Source organism: Phyllobates terribilis, unplaced genomic scaffold (genome assembly GCF_046119375.1).
Source record: "Phyllobates terribilis strain yellow unplaced genomic scaffold, ASM4611937v1 Scaffold_101__1_contigs__length_5897712, whole genome shotgun sequence".
Lineage (NCBI taxonomy): Eukaryota > Metazoa > Chordata > Amphibia > Anura > Dendrobatidae > Phyllobates > Phyllobates terribilis.
In genome coordinates, this window is record NW_027362861.1 from 258107 (window position 1) to 272500 (window position 14394).

A 14394-nucleotide genomic window follows, 5' to 3' on the forward strand; every position below is an offset into this window, starting at 1 on the left:
TCTAGTATGTTAGAGGGCATCCCAGGAGGGCTCCAAAAGTGTGGGTAAAATATATATCCCTCAGGGGGAAAATTGAAAAAAAGTTGAAAAAAAAAATTTTTGGGGACTTAGAAATTTTTCAACTTTTGTCAGACTTCCAGACAGGGGAGCGTGTCAGTGCGCGCATCCGATTTCAGTTCCAGAGCGATTCGCGCGATGAGTCCTTGATACTTAGTCGTTTTTGGCAAAATTTCTGACTTTTTGAAAATTTCACAATTTTGTGAAAACTTCCACAAAATGAGGTTCTAGTATGTTAGAGGGCATCCCAGGAGGGCTCCAAAAGTGTGGGTAAAATATATATCCCACAGGGGGAAAATTGAAAAAAAGTTGAAAAAAAAAATTTTTGGGGACTTAGAAAATTTTCACACATGTGTCAGACTTCCAGAGAGGGGAGCATGTCAGTGCGCGCATCCGATTTCAGTTCCAGAGCGATTCGCGCGATGAGTCCTTGATACTTAGTCGTTTTTGCAAAATTTCTGACTTTTTGGAAAATTTCACAATTTTGTGAAAACTTCCACAAAATGAGGTTCTAGTATGTTAGAGGGCATCCCAGGAGGGCTCCAAAAGTGTGGGTAAAATATATATCCCACAGGGGGAAAATTGAAAAAAAGTTGAAAAAAAAAATTTTTGGGGACTTAGAAAATTTTTCAACTTTTGTCAGACTTCCAGACAGGGGAGCGTGTCAGTGCGCGCATCCGATTTCAGTTCCAGAGCGATTCGCGCGATGAGTCCTTGATACTTAGTCGTTTTTGGCAAAATTTCTGACTTTTTGAAAATTTCACAATTTTGTGAAAACTTCCACAAAATGAGGTTCTAGTATGTTAGAGGGCATCCCAGGAGGGCTCCAAAAGTGTGGGTAAAATATATATCCCTCAGGGGGAAAATTGAAAAAAAGTTGAAAAAAAAAATTTTTGGGGACTTAGAAAATTTTCACACATGTGTCAGACTTCCAGAGAGGGGAGCATGTCAGTGCGCGCATCCGATTTCAGTTCCAGAGCGATTCGCGCGATGAGTCCTTGATACTTAGTCGTTTTTGCAAAATTTCTGACTTTTTGGAAAATTTCACAATTTTGTGAAAACTTCCACAAAATGAGGTTCTAGTATGTTAGAGGGCATCCCAGGAGGGCTCCAAAAGTGTGGGTAAAATATATATCCCACAGGGGGAAAATTGAAAAAAAGTTGAAAAAAAAAATTTTTGGGGACTTAGAAAATTTTCACACATGTGTCAGACTTCCAGAGAGGGGAGCATGTCAGTGCGCGCATCCGATTTCAGTTCCAGAGCGATTCGCGCGATGAGTCCTTGATACTTAGTCGTTTTTGCAAAATTTCTGACTTTTTGGAAAATTTCACAATTTTGTGAAAACTTCCACAAAATGAGGTTCTAGTATGTTAGAGGGCATCCCAGGAGGGCTCCAAAAGTGTGGGTAAAATATATATCCCACAGGGGGAAAATTGAAAAAAAGTTGAAAAAAAAAATTTTTGGGGACTTAGAAAATTTTTCAACTTTTGTCAGACTTCCAGACAGGGGAGCGTGTCAGTGCGCGCATCCGATTTCAGTTCCAGAGCGATTCGCGCGTTGAGTCCTTGATACTTAGTCGTTTTTGGCAAAATTTCTGACTTTTTGAAAATTTCACAATTTTGTGAAAACTTCCACAAAATGAGGTTCTAGTATGTTAGAGGGCATCCCAGGAGGGCTCCAAAAGTGTGGGTAAAATATATATCCCTCAGGGGGAAAATTGAAAAAAAGTTGAAAAAAAAAATTTTTGGGGACTTAGAAAATTTTCACACATGTGTCAGACTTCCAGAGAGGGGAGCATGTCAGTGCGCGCATCCGATTTCAGTTCCAGAGCGATTCGCGCGATGAGTCCTTGATACTTAGTCGTTTTTGCAAAATTTCTGACTTTTTGGAAAATTTCACAATTTTGTGAAAACTTCCACAAAATGAGGTTCTAGTATGTTAGAGGGCACCCCAGGAGGGCTCCAAAAGTGTGGGTAAAATATATATCCCACAGGGGGAAAATTGAAAAAAAGTTGAAAAAAAAATTTTTTGGGGACTTAGAAAATTTTTCAACTTGTGTCAGACTTCCAGAGAGGGGAGCATGTCAGTGCGCGCATCCGATTTCAGTTCCAGAGCGATTCGCGCGATGAGTCCTTGATACTTAGTCGTTTTTGGCAAAATTTCTGACTTTTTGAAAATTTCACAATTTTGTGAAAACTTCCACAAAATGAGGTTCTAGTATGTTAGAGGGCATCCCAGGAGGGCTCCAAAAGTGTGGGTAAAATATATATCCCTCAGGGGGAAAATTGAAAAAAAGTTGAAAAAAAAAATTTTTGGGGACTTAGAAAATTTTCACACATGTGTCAGACTTCCAGAGAGGGGAGCATGTCAGTGCGCGCATCCGATTTCAGTTCCAGAGCGATTCGCGCGATGAGTCCTTGATACTTAGTCGTTTTTGCAAAATTTCTGACTTTTTGGAAAATTTCACAATTTTGTGAAAACTTCCACAAAATGAGGTTCTAGTATGTTAGAGGGCATCCCAGGAGGGCTCCAAAAGTGTGGGTAAAATATATATCCCACAGGGGGAAAATTGAAAAAAAGTTGAAAAAAAAAATTTTTGGGGACTTAGAAAATTTTCACACATGTGTCAGACTTCCAGAGAGGGGAGCATGTCAGTGCGCGCATCCGATTTCAGTTCCAGAGCGATTCGCGCGATGAGTCCTTGATACTTAGTCGTTTTTGGCAAAATTTCTGACTTTTTGAAAATTTCACAATTTTGTGAAAACTTCCACAAAATGAGGTTCTAGTATGTTAGAGGGCATCCCAGGAGGGCTCCAAAAGTGTGGGTAAAATATATATCCCACAGGGGGAAAATTGAAAAAAAGTTGAAAAAAAAAATTTTTGGGGACTTAGAAAATTTTTCAACTTTTGTCAGACTTCCAGACAGGGGAGCGTGTCAGTGCGCGCATCCGATTTCAGTTCCAGAGCGATTCGCGCGATGAGTCCTTGATACTTAGTCGTTTTTGGCAAAATTTCTGACTTTTTGAAAATTTCACAATTTTGTGAAAACTTCCACAAAATGAGGTTCTAGTATGTTAGAGGGCATCCCAGGAGGGCTCCAAAAGTGTGGGTAAAATATATATCCCACAGGGGGAAAATTGAAAAAAAGTTGAAAAAAAAAATTTTTGGGGACTTAGAAAATTTTCACACATGTGTCAGACTTCCAGAGAGGGGAGCATGTCAGTGCGCGCATCCGATTTCAGTTCCAGAGCGATTCGCGCGATGAGTCCTTGATACTTAGTCGTTTTTGCAAAATTTCTGACTTTTTGGAAAATTTCACAATTTTGTGAAAACTTCCACAAAATGAGGTTCTAGTATGTTAGAGGGCATCCCAGGAGGGCTCCAAAAGTGTGGGTAAAATATATATCCCTCAGGGGGAAAATTGAAAAAAAGTTGAAAAAAAAAATTTTTGGGGACTTAGAAATTTTTCAACTTTTGTCAGACTTCCAGACAGGGGAGCGTGTCAGTGCGCGCATCCGATTTCAGTTCCAGAGCGATTCGCGCGATGAGTCCTTGATACTTAGTCGTTTTTGCAAAATTTCTGACTTTTTGGAAAATTTCACAATTTTGTGAAAACTTCCACAAAATGAGGTTCTAGTATGTTAGAGGGCATCCCAGGAGGGCTCCAAAAGTGTGGGTAAAATATATATCCCACAGGGGGAAAATTGAAAAAAAGTTGAAAAAAAAAATTTTTGGGGACTTAGAAAATTTTTCAACTTTTGTCAGACTTCCAGACAGGGGAGCGTGTCAGTGCGCGCATCCGATTTCAGTTCCAGAGCGATTCGCGCGATGAGTCCTTGATACTTAGTCGTTTTTGGCAAAATTTCTGACTTTTTGAAAATTTCACAATTTTGTGAAAACTTCCACAAAATGAGGTTCTAGTATGTTAGAGGGCATCCCAGGAGGGCTCCAAAAGTGTGGGTAAAATATATATCCCTCAGGGGGAAAATTGAAAAAAAGTTGAAAAAAAAAATTTTTGGGGACTTAGAAAATTTTCACACATGTGTCAGACTTCCAGAGAGGGGAGCATGTCAGTGCGCGCATCCGATTTCAGTTCCAGAGCGATTCGCGCGATGAGTCCTTGATACTTAGTCGTTTTTGCAAAATTTCTGACTTTTTGGAAAATTTCACAATTTTGTGAAAACTTCCACAAAATGAGGTTCTAGTATGTTAGAGGGCATCCCAGGAGGGCTCCAAAAGTGTGGGTAAAATATATATCCCACAGGGGGAAAATTGAAAAAAAGTTGAAAAAAAAAATTTTTGGGGACTTAGAAAATTTTCACACATGTGTCAGACTTCCAGAGAGGGGAGCATGTCAGTGCGCGCATCCGATTTCAGTTCCAGAGCGATTCGCGCGATGAGTCCTTGATACTTAGTCGTTTTTGCAAAATTTCTGACTTTTTGGAAAATTTCACAATTTTGTGAAAACTTCCACAAAATGAGGTTCTAGTATGTTAGAGGGCATCCCAGGAGGGCTCCAAAAGTGTGGGTAAAATATATATCCCACAGGGGGAAAATTGAAAAAAAGTTGAAAAAAAAAATTTTTGGGGACTTAGAAAATTTTTCAACTTTTGTCAGACTTCCAGACAGGGGAGCGTGTCAGTGCGCGCATCCGATTTCAGTTCCAGAGCGATTCGCGCGTTGAGTCCTTGATACTTAGTCGTTTTTGGCAAAATTTCTGACTTTTTGAAAATTTCACAATTTTGTGAAAACTTCCACAAAATGAGGTTCTAGTATGTTAGAGGGCATCCCAGGAGGGCTCCAAAAGTGTGGGTAAAATATATATCCCTCAGGGGGAAAATTGAAAAAAAGTTGAAAAAAAAAATTTTTGGGGACTTAGAAAATTTTCACACATGTGTCAGACTTCCAGAGAGGGGAGCATGTCAGTGCGCGCATCCGATTTCAGTTCCAGAGCGATTCGCGCGATGAGTCCTTGATACTTAGTCGTTTTTGCAAAATTTCTGACTTTTTGGAAAATTTCACAATTTTGTGAAAACTTCCACAAAATGAGGTTCTAGTATGTTAGAGGGCACCCCAGGAGGGCTCCAAAAGTGTGGGTAAAATATATATCCCACAGGGGGAAAATTGAAAAAAAGTTGAAAAAAAAATTTTTTGGGGACTTAGAAAATTTTTCAACTTGTGTCAGACTTCCAGAGAGGGGAGCATGTCAGTGCGCGCATCCGATTTCAGTTCCAGAGCGATTCGCGCGATGAGTCCTTGATACTTAGTCGTTTTTGGCAAAATTTCTGACTTTTTGAAAATTTCACAATTTTGTGAAAACTTCCACAAAATGAGGTTCTAGTATGTTAGAGGGCATCCCAGGAGGGCTCCAAAAGTGTGGGTAAAATATATATCCCTCAGGGGGAAAATTGAAAAAAAGTTGAAAAAAAAAATTTTTGGGGACTTAGAAAATTTTCACACATGTGTCAGACTTCCAGAGAGGGGAGCATGTCAGTGCGCGCATCCGATTTCAGTTCCAGAGCGATTCGCGCGATGAGTCCTTGATACTTAGTCGTTTTTGCAAAATTTCTGACTTTTTGGAAAATTTCACAATTTTGTGAAAACTTCCACAAAATGAGGTTCTAGTATGTTAGAGGGCATCCCAGGAGGGCTCCAAAAGTGTGGGTAAAATATATATCCCACAGGGGGAAAATTGAAAAAAAGTTGAAAAAAAAAATTTTTGGGGACTTAGAAAATTTTCACACATGTGTCAGACTTCCAGAGAGGGGAGCATGTCAGTGCGCGCATCCGATTTCAGTTCCAGAGCGATTCGCGCGATGAGTCCTTGATACTTAGTCGTTTTTGGCAAAATTTCTGACTTTTTGAAAATTTCACAATTTTGTGAAAACTTCCACAAAATGAGGTTCTAGTATGTTAGAGGGCATCCCAGGAGGGCTCCAAAAGTGTGGGTAAAATATATATCCCACAGGGGGAAAATTGAAAAAAAGTTGAAAAAAAAAATTTTTGGGGACTTAGAAAATTTTTCAACTTTTGTCAGACTTCCAGACAGGGGAGCGTGTCAGTGCGCGCATCCGATTTCAGTTCCAGAGCGATTCGCGCGATGAGTCCTTGATACTTAGTCGTTTTTGGCAAAATTTCTGACTTTTTGAAAATTTCACAATTTTGTGAAAACTTCCACAAAATGAGGTTCTAGTATGTTAGAGGGCATCCCAGGAGGGCTCCAAAAGTGTGGGTAAAATATATATCCCACAGGGGGAAAATTGAAAAAAAGTTGAAAAAAAAAATTTTTGGGGACTTAGAAAATTTTCACACATGTGTCAGACTTCCAGAGAGGGGAGCATGTCAGTGCGCGCATCCGATTTCAGTTCCAGAGCGATTCGCGCGATGAGTCCTTGATACTTAGTCGTTTTTGCAAAATTTCTGACTTTTTGGAAAATTTCACAATTTTGTGAAAACTTCCACAAAATGAGGTTCTAGTATGTTAGAGGGCATCCCAGGAGGGCTCCAAAAGTGTGGGTAAAATATATATCCCTCAGGGGGAAAATTGAAAAAAAGTTGAAAAAAAAAATTTTTGGGGACTTAGAAATTTTTCAACTTTTGTCAGACTTCCAGACAGGGGAGCGTGTCAGTGCGCGCATCCGATTTCAGTTCCAGAGCGATTCGCGCGATGAGTCCTTGATACTTAGTCGTTTTTGGCAAAATTTCTGACTTTTTGAAAATTTCACAATTTTGTGAAAACTTCCACAAAATGAGGTTCTAGTATGTTAGAGGGCATCCCAGGAGGGCTCCAAAAGTGTGGGTAAAATATATATCCCTCAGGGGGAAAATTGAAAAAAAGTTGAAAAAAAAAATTTTTGGGGACTTAGAAAATTTTCACACATGTGTCAGACTTCCAGAGAGGGGAGCGTGTCAGTGCGCGCATCCGATTTCAGTTCCAGAGCGATTCGCGCGATGAGTCCTTGATACTTAGTCGTTTTTGCAAAATTTCTGACTTTTTGGAAAATTTCACAATTTTGTGAAAACTTCCACAAAATGAGGTTCTAGTATGTTAGAGGGCATCCCAGGAGGGCTCCAAAAGTGTGGGTAAAATATATATCCCACAGGGGGAAAATTGAAAAAAAGTTGAAAAAAAAAATTTTTGGGGACTTAGAAAATTTTCACACATGTGTCAGACTTCCAGAGAGGGGAGCATGTCAGTGCGCGCATCCGATTTCAGTTCCAGAGCGATTCGCGCGATGAGTCCTTGATACTTAGTCGTTTTTGGCAAAATTTCTGACTTTTTGAAAATTTCACAATTTTGTGAAAACTTCCACAAAATGAGGTTCTAGTATGTTAGAGGGCATCCCAGGAGGGCTCCAAAAGTGTGGGTAAAATATATATCCCACAGGGGGAAAATTGAAAAAAAGTTGAAAAAAAAAATTTTTGGGGACTTAGAAAATTTTTCAACTTTTGTCAGACTTCCAGACAGGGGAGCGTGTCAGTGCGCGCATCCGATTTCAGTTCCAGAGCGATTCGCGCGATGAGTCCTTGATACTTAGTCGTTTTTGGCAAAATTTCTGACTTTTTGAAAATTTCACAATTTTGTGAAAACTTCCACAAAATGAGGTTCTAGTATGTTAGAGGGCATCCCAGGAGGGCTCCAAAAGTGTGGGTAAAATATATATCCCACAGGGGGAAAATTGAAAAAAAGTTGAAAAAAAAAATTTTTGGGGACTTAGAAAATTTTCACACATGTGTCAGACTTCCAGAGAGGGGAGCATGTCAGTGCGCGCATCCGATTTCAGTTCCAGAGCGATTCGCGCGATGAGTCCTTGATACTTAGTCGTTTTTGCAAAATTTCTGACTTTTTGGAAAATTTCACAATTTTGTGAAAACTTCCACAAAATGAGGTTCTAGTATGTTAGAGGGCATCCCAGGAGGGCTCCAAAAGTGTGGGTAAAATATATATCCCTCAGGGGGAAAATTGAAAAAAAGTTGAAAAAAAAAATTTTTGGGGACTTAGAAATTTTTCAACTTTTGTCAGACTTCCAGACAGGGGAGCGTGTCAGTGCGCGCATCCGATTTCAGTTCCAGAGCGATTCGCGCGATGAGTCCTTGATACTTAGTCGTTTTTGGCAAAATTTCTGACTTTTTGAAAATTTCACAATTTTGTGAAAACTTCCACAAAATGAGGTTCTAGTATGTTAGAGGGCATCCCAGGAGGGCTCCAAAAGTGTGGGTAAAATATATATCCCTCAGGGGGAAAATTGAAAAAAAGTTGAAAAAAAAAATTTTTGGGGACTTAGAAAATTTTCACACATGTGTCAGACTTCCAGAGAGGGGAGCGTGTCAGTGCGCGCATCCGATTTCAGTTCCAGAGCGATTCGCGCGATGAGTCCTTGATACTTAGTCGTTTTTGCAAAATTTCTGACTTTTTGGAAAATTTCACAATTTTGTGAAAACTTCCACAAAATGAGGTTCTAGTATGTTAGAGGGCATCCCAGGAGGGCTCCAAAAGTGTGGGTAAAATATATATCCCACAGGGGGAAAATTGAAAAAAAGTTGAAAAAAAAATTTTTTGGGGACTTAGAAAATTTTCACACATGTGTCAGACTTCCAGAGAGGGGAGCATGTCAGTGCGCGCATCCGATTTCAGTTCCAGAGCGATTCGCGCGATGAGTCCTTGATACTTAGTCGTTTTTGGCAAAATTTCTGACTTTTTGAAAATTTCACAATTTTGTGAAAACTTCCACAAAATGAGGTTCTAGTATGTTAGAGGGCATCCCAGGAGGGCTCCAAAAGTGTGGGTAAAATATATATCCCACAGGGGGAAAATTGAAAAAAAGTTGAAAAAAAAAATTTTTGGGGACTTAGAAAATTTTTCAACTTTTGTCAGACTTCCAGACAGGGGAGCGTGTCAGTGCGCGCATCCGATTTCAGTTCCAGAGCGATTCGCGCGATGAGTCCTTGATACTTAGTCGTTTTTGGCAAAATTTCTGACTTTTTGAAAATTTCACAATTTTGTGAAAACTTCCACAAAATGAGGTTCTAGTATGTTAGAGGGCATCCCAGGAGGGCTCCAAAAGTGTGGGTAAAATATATATCCCACAGGGGGAAAATTGAAAAAAAGTTGAAAAAAAAAATTTTTGGGGACTTAGAAAATTTTCACACATGTGTCAGACTTCCAGAGAGGGGAGCATGTCAGTGCGCGCATCCGATTTCAGTTCCAGAGCGATTCGCGCGATGAGTCCTTGATACTTAGTCGTTTTTGCAAAATTTCTGACTTTTTGGAAAATTTCACAATTTTGTGAAAACTTCCACAAAATGAGGTTCTAGTATGTTAGAGGGCATCCCAGGAGGGCTCCAAAAGTGTGGGTAAAATATATATCCCTCAGGGGGAAAATTGAAAAAAAGTTGAAAAAAAAAATTTTTGGGGACTTAGAAATTTTTCAACTTTTGTCAGACTTCCAGACAGGGGAGCGTGTCAGTGCGCGCATCCGATTTCAGTTCCAGAGCGATTCGCGCGATGAGTCCTTGATACTTAGTCGTTTTTGGCAAAATTTCTGACTTTTTGAAAATTTCACAATTTTGTGAAAACTTCCACAAAATGAGGTTCTAGTATGTTAGAGGGCATCCCAGGAGGGCTCCAAAAGTGTGGGTAAAATATATATCCCTCAGGGGGAAAATTGAAAAAAAGTTGAAAAAAAAAATTTTTGGGGACTTAGAAAATTTTCACACATGTGTCAGACTTCCAGAGAGGGGAGCGTGTCAGTGCGCGCATCCGATTTCAGTTCCAGAGCGATTCGCGCGATGAGTCCTTGATACTTAGTCGTTTTTGCAAAATTTCTGACTTTTTGGAAAATTTCACAATTTTGTGAAAACTTCCACAAAATGAGGTTCTAGTATGTTAGAGGGCATCCCAGGAGGGCTCCAAAAGTGTGGGTAAAATATATATCCCACAGGGGGAAAATTGAAAAAAAGTTGAAAAAAAAAATTTTTGGGGACTTAGAAAATTTTCACACATGTGTCAGACTTCCAGAGAGGGGAGCATGTCAGTGCGCGCATCCGATTTCAGTTCCAGAGCGATTCGCGCGATGAGTCCTTGATACTTAGTCGTTTTTGGCAAAATTTCTGACTTTTTGAAAATTTCACAATTTTGTGAAAACTTCCACAAAATGAGGTTCTAGTATGTTAGAGGGCATCCCAGGAGGGCTCCAAAAGTGTGGGTAAAATATATATCCCACAGGGGGAAAATTGAAAAAAAGTTGAAAAAAAAAATTTTTGGGGACTTAGAAAATTTTTCAACTTTTGTCAGACTTCCAGACAGGGGAGCGTGTCAGTGCGCGCATCCGATTTCAGTTCCAGAGCGATTCGCGCGATGAGTCCTTGATACTTAGTCGTTTTTGGCAAAATTTCTGACTTTTTGAAAATTTCACAATTTTGTGAAAACTTCCACAAAATGAGGTTCTAGTATGTTAGAGGGCATCCCAGGAGGGCTCCAAAAGTGTGGGTAAAATATATATCCCACAGGGGGAAAATTGAAAAAAAGTTGAAAAAAAAAATTTTTGGGGACTTAGAAAATTTTCACACATGTGTCAGACTTCCAGAGAGGGGAGCATGTCAGTGCGCGCATCCGATTTCAGTTCCAGAGCGATTCGCGCGATGAGTCCTTGATACTTAGTCGTTTTTGCAAAATTTCTGACTTTTTGGAAAATTTCACAATTTTGTGAAAACTTCCACAAAATGAGGTTCTAGTATGTTAGAGGGCATCCCAGGAGGGCTCCAAAAGTGTGGGTAAAATATATATCCCACAGGGGGAAAATTGAAAAAAAGTTGAAAAAAAAAATTTTTGGGGACTTAGAAAATTTTTCAACTTTTGTCAGACTTCCAGACAGGGGAGCGTGTCAGTGCGCGCATCCGATTTCAGTTCCAGAGCGATTCGCGCGATGAGTCCTTGATACTTAGTCGTTTTTGGCAAAATTTCTGACTTTTTGAAAATTTCACAATTTTGTGAAAACTTCCACAAAATGAGGTTCTAGTATGTTAGAGGGCATCCCAGGAGGGCTCCAAAAGTGTGGGTAAAATATATATCCCTCAGGGGGAAAATTGAAAAAAAGTTGAAAAAAAAAATTTTTGGGGACTTAGAAAATTTTCACACATGTGTCAGACTTCCAGAGAGGGGAGCATGTCAGTGCGCGCATCCGATTTCAGTTCCAGAGCGATTCGCGCGATGAGTCCTTGATACTTAGTCGTTTTTGCAAAATTTCTGACTTTTTGGAAAATTTCACAATTTTGTGAAAACTTCCACAAAATGAGGTTCTAGTATGTTAGAGGGCATCCCAGGAGGGCTCCAAAAGTGTGGGTAAAATATATATCCCACAGGGGGAAAATTGAAAAAAAGTTGAAAAAAAAAATTTTTGGGGACTTAGAAAATTTTCACACATGTGTCAGACTTCCAGAGAGGGGAGCATGTCAGTGCGTGCATCCGATTTCAGTTCCAGAGCGATTCGCGCGATGAGTCCTTGATACTTAGTCGTTTTTGGCAAAATTTCTGACTTTTTGAAAATTTCACAATTTTGTGAAAACTTCCACAAAATGAGGTTCTAGTATGTTAGAGGGCATCCCAGGAGGGCTCCAAAAGTGTGGGTAAAATATATATCCCACAGGGGGGAAATTGAAAAAAAGTTGAAAAAAAAAATTTTTGGGGACTTAGAAAATTTTTCAACTTTTGTCAGACTTCCAGACAGGGGAGCGTGTCAGTGCGCGCATCCGATTTCAGTTCCAGAGCGATTCGCGCGATGAGTCCTTGATACTTAGTCGTTTTTGGCAAAATTTCTGACTTTTTGAAAATTTCACAATTTTGTGAAAACTTCCACAAAATGAGGTTCTAGTATGTTAGAGGGCATCCCAGGAGGGCTCCAAAAGTGTGGGTAAAATATATATCCCTCAGGGGGAAAATTGAAAAAAAGTTGAAAAAAAAAATTTTTGGGGACTTAGAAAATTTTCACACATGTGTCAGACTTCCAGAGAGGGGAGCATGTCAGTGCGCGCATCCGATTTCAGTTCCAGAGCGATTCGCGCGATGAGTCCTTGATACTTAGTCGTTTTTGCAAAATTTCTGACTTTTTGGAAAATTTCACAATTTTGTGAAAACTTCCACAAAATGAGGTTCTAGTATGTTAGAGGGCACCCCAGGAGGGCTCCAAAAGTGTGGGTAAAATATATATCCCACAGGGGGAAAATTGAAAAAAAGTTGAAAAAAAAATTTTTTGGGGACTTAGAAAATTTTTCAACTTGTGTCAGACTTCCAGAGAGGGGAGCATGTCAGTGCGCGCATCCGATTTCAGTTCCAGAGCGATTCGCGCGATGAGTCCTTGATACTTAGTCGTTTTCAGAAGTCACAATTTTGACTTCCAGGACCCGCAAAACGTTTGTAAATTGAGCCCGCTCCCCAGTTCCAAGCGTTTTGAGGTGTCCCCGGTTGCAGTAATGCAGCCTGCCCACTAGATGTCGCAAAAGAGACAAAAAGTGAAAAAGAACCAGAATGAGGAAATTCCAGGGAGCCGAATCCGCCTGACAGTTCCAGGCGATCGGGCACTTTTTTGCATGCGTCCCTAAAGTGGGTATAGGGTGACACTCCATGCAAAGACCCAGTTTTGCACACCACCGGCAGAATATATGAGAGAGAGGTACCTCTCAGCCCCGACACATTTCGACTCATTTAAGCTGGTTTTCACCTCCGTAGGCCTGGGTATGCGTTTTGGCTATGAGTCCCTGTTCGGCTGGAGGTCTGCACCTTGGCTGAACCCAGGCTTCCGCAGCTGCGTGGGGGGACTTTTGCCGGTCGCCTATCCCAAGTCAGAGAGGTGTTCCTGGGTTGAAGTGAGCCTGGCCAGACCCCCCCGCGGGCCCTGGTTCTCCACATGGGGGCGCCGTCAAGGCTAAAATCTGGATTTTTAGGCCGAGGAGAGGCTCCATGAGGGCGGATGCTTTTGTGGCTTCGACCCCAGTGCTGTTCCACATCCAGTACCCCCCCGCAAGGGCGCCTGTACCCGAGTCGCGCTTCCAGGACTCGTGGGCACGTATCTCCCGACGACAGGGGTTTGCAGCCTCCGTACTTGGGCAAGTCCCTACATGCACCCCTGCTCTTCCTCCGATCGATCTGGCGCAGCGCTCCCGGGTGGGGAGGTGGCGCCGCTCGCTCGGCCCGGGCTTTGGAGCCCGCGCTGGCTTAAGGTGAGCGGTCCCCTTCCTCCTCTACCCCCGGGCTTCCGACACCTATCTTTGGGCGCGCATGCCGGCCTCGCCTCCCGTCTGCGGAGGTGGCCGAGCCGTGGGGAGTTTGACCCGAACCGAGCGAAGGCAGTGGTCCGACGACCCGTACGGGCGAACGGCGGGGCGCCCACCCAGCCAGGCGTGGGGGCCCGTCGTCCGAATCGCTCCCTGTGCGGGGAAGCACAGCGATCTTCTCCGAGGGCGGCCCTTTTCTTCCAGATGCGTACCCGGCCAGCGGAGGCTCGTGCTGCCCCTCGTGTCCGAAAGGGCGGCCTCCGCGGCGGTGGCGACAGCGGCGGCGGTGGGTGGCCTCTCCGCGCCACTGCCGAGCTTCGCGATTTCCAGTCTTTTCCCGAGCCCCTACGTCAGTGGGGAGGACGACAGAGGTGTGGAGGCAGGCGAAGGGGGTTCTCACCATGCGGTGTGCCCCAGCCCGACCGTTGCCTTCCCCCTCGACCCTCGTCCTCCCAGGCGGCTCGGCCAGGGAGCAGGAGAGAGAGCGAGAGAGGGAGAGCGGAAACCCCAGAGCCAAGGGGTTAGATGGAGAACGGGAGAAGGAACGAGGGCCAAGAGGTAGGGAGTACGGTGAAAGGCCGACCTGGGATCCCCCTGCGCTCCCGCCCTGGGCGGGGAGCAGCCCTGGGAAGAAAAGCCGCTCGGGCATCCCTTTGAGGTTACGGGCGCGAGCGGGAAGAGGGACTACGCTGGAGGGCGACGCCGACACGGCCAGGCCGACGACCACCCACGCGACCTCAGCGTCGCCGGGTTAGTGCCAGAGCCGCGGCGGACCCCGACGGCCAGCCCCCCTCTCCCAATCCTCGTGCCTGTCCGCCGGTGGGTCGAGGACCCCCCGCGGCGGAGGCAGGTCTAAGCCAGACGGTGGCGCCGCATAGGCCCACCCCCGCACGCCATCTCCCTGAGCGACCCTGTGTGTCGTCTTGGGTGCGGTTGGTGAGACGGGGGCGGCCGTGGCATCCTCCGGAGGCCAGTCACCTCGCCCTCCCCGTGCAAGGGGTGTTTTCCAGACGCCTGCCGCTTCGGGACCATGCACCGCACAGTGAGCCGCTCCTCCCGCACATGTT